The sequence below is a fragment of the Suricata suricatta genome, chromosome 10, assembly GCF_006229205.1.
Source record: "Suricata suricatta isolate VVHF042 chromosome 10, meerkat_22Aug2017_6uvM2_HiC, whole genome shotgun sequence".
Lineage (NCBI taxonomy): Eukaryota > Metazoa > Chordata > Mammalia > Carnivora > Herpestidae > Suricata > Suricata suricatta.
The window spans coordinates 85,155,960-85,158,884 of NC_043709.1; the positions used below are offsets into that span (position 1 = coordinate 85,155,960).

Sequence of the window (2,925 nt, forward strand, 5' to 3'; positions counted from 1 at the left end):
GCTATAAACATTGGGGTGCATGTGCCCCTTCGAAACAACATACCTGTATCTGTTGGATAAATACCTAGTAGTGCAATTGCTCAGCTGTAGGGTAGTTCTATTTTTAATTTTTTGAGGAACCTCCATACTGTTTTCCAGAGTGGCTGCACAAGTATGCATTCCTACCAGCAGTGCAAAAGCATTCCTCTTTCTCCACATCCTCCCCAACGTCTGTTGTTGCCTGAGTTGTCAATGTTAGCCATTCTGACAGGGGTGAGGTGGTATCTCATAGTAGTTTTGATTTGTATTTCCCTGGTGATGAGTGATGTTGAGCATTTTTTCAGGTGATAGTTAGCCATCTGGATGTATTCTTTGGAGAAGTGTTCATGTCTTTTGCGCATTTCTTCACTAGACTGTTTGTTTTCTGGGTGTGGAGTTTGATAAGTTCTTTATAGATATCTTCTCCCATTCTGTCAGTTGTCTTTTAGTTTTGCTGATTGTTTCCTTTGCTATGCAGAAGCTTTTTATTTTTATGAGGTCCCAATAGTTCATTTTTGCTTTTGTTTCCCTGGCCTCTGGAGACGTTTTGATTAAAATTGCTACAGCTGAAATCAAAGAGATTTTTACGTCCTTTCTCCTTGAGGATTTTGTTGGCTTCCTGTCTTAAATTTTGGTCTTTTATCCATTTTGAGTTTATTTTTGTGTATGCTGTAAGAAAGTGGTCTAGATTCATTTTTATGCATGTCGCTGTCCAGTTTTCCCAGCACCATTTCTTGAAGTAACTGCCTTTATTCCATTGGATATTTTTTCCTGCTTTGTCAAAGATTAGTTGGCCATATATTTGTGGGTCCATTTCTGGGCTCTCTACTCTGTTTCATTGTGTCTATTTTTGTGCCAGTGCTATACTGTCTTGATGATTACAGCTTTGTAATAGAGCTTCAAATCTGGGATTGTGATGCCTCCAGTTTTGGTTTTCATTTTCAAGATTGCTTTGGCTATGTGGGGACTTTTTCTGGTTCCATACAAATTTTAGGGTTGTTTGTTCTAGCTCTGTGAAGAATGCTGGTGTTATTTTATAGGTATTTTATTGAATACATAGCTTCCTTTGAGTAGTATTGACATTTTAACAATATTTGTTCTTATGCTGGAACATGGAATTATTTTTCCATTTTTTGTGTCTTCTTCATTTTCTTTCATAAGCTCTCTATAGTTTTCAGTGTATAGATTTTTCACCTATTTGGTTAGGTTTATTCCTAGAGATTTAAAGGGTTTTGGTGCAATTATAAATGGGACCGATTCCTTGATTTCTCTGTTCATTGTTTCATTGTTGTTGTATAGGAATGCAACCGATTTCTGGGCATTGATTTTATATCCTGACACTTTGTTGAATTCCTAGATCACTTTAGCAGTTCTTGGTGGAAGCTTTTGGGTTTTCCATATAGAGTATCATCTCATCTGTGAAGAGTGAAAGTTTGACCTCCTCCTGGCTGATTTGGATGCCTTTTATTTCTTTGTGTTGTTTGATTGCTGAGGCTAAGACTTTCAATACTATGTTGAATAACAGTGGTGACAGTGGACAACCTTGTCTTATTCCTGACCTTAGGGGGAAAGTTCTTAGTTTTTCCCCATTGAGGATAATATTAGCATTGGGTCTTTCATATATGGTTTTTATAATCTCGTGGTATTATCCATCTATCCCTACTTTGTTGAGGGTTTTTTTTATCAAGAAAGGATGCTGTATTTTGTCAAATGCTTTCTCTAGCATCTATTGAGCGGGTCTTGTAATTATTGTCCTTCCTTTTATTGATGTGATGAATCATATTGATCATTTTGCAGAAATTGAACCAGCTCTGCTTACCAGGTATAAATCCCAGTTGGTCGTGGTGAATAATTTTTGTAATATATTGTTGGATCACGTTGGCTAGTATCTTGTATGCAAGTTCATCAGGGAAATTGATCTACATTTCTCCTTTTTAACGGAGTCTTTGCCTAGTTTTGGAATCAAGGTATTTCTGACTTCATAGAAAGAGTTTGGAAGTTTTCTTTTCATTTCTATTTTTTTGGAACAGCTTCAAGAGAATAGGTGTTAATTCTTCCTAAACTGTTTGGTAGAATTTCCCTGGAAAGCCAACTGGCCCTGGACCTACTAATTCGATTTCTTTACTGGTGATGAATCTATTCAAATTTTCAATTTTTAACTGTTTCAGTTTTGGTAGTTTATGTGTTTCCAGGAATTTGTCCATTTCTTCCAGATTGCCCATTTTATTGATGTATAACTACGTGTAATATTCTCTTATTATTGTTGGTATTTCTGCTGTGTTGGTTGTGATCTCTCCTCTTTCATTCTTGATTTTATATGTGGGTCCTTTCCTTTTACTTTTTGATCAAACTGGCTAGGGGTTTATCAATTTTTATAATTCTTTCAAAGAACCATCTTCTAGTTTTATTGATCTGTCCTTCTGTTGTTGTTTGTTTGTTTGTTTCGATACCATTGATTTCTGTTCTACTACTTATTATTTCCTGTCTTCTGCTGGTTTGGGGTTTTATTTGCTGTCCTTTGCCCAGCTCTTTAAGATATAAGGTTAGGTTGCATATCTGAGAACTTTCTTCCTTCTTTAGGATTGCTATATACTCCCCTCTTATGACTGCCTTGCTGTGTCTCAGAGATTTTGGGCAGTGTTGTTATCAATTTCATTGGCTTCCATGTACTTTTTAATTTCCTTTTTAACTTCTTGGTTAGCCCATTCATTCTTTAGTAGGATGCTCTTTAGTCTCTAAGTATTTGTTATCTTTCCACATTTTTTACTATGGTTGAATTTGAGTTTCATAGTGTTGTGGTCTGAAAATATGCATAGTATGATCTCAATCTTTATGTACTTGTTGGGGCTGATTTGTGTTCCAGTATGTGATATGTTCTGGAGAACATACCATGTGTACTGGAGAAGA

At 36.0% G+C, this 2,925-nt stretch overlaps 1 pseudogene; it reads left to right on the forward strand.

Moving 5' to 3' along the window:
• The window catches only part of LOC115305276, a 4,855-nt pseudogene that overhangs the window by 1,405 nt on the left and 525 nt on the right, over positions 1-2,925 (forward strand).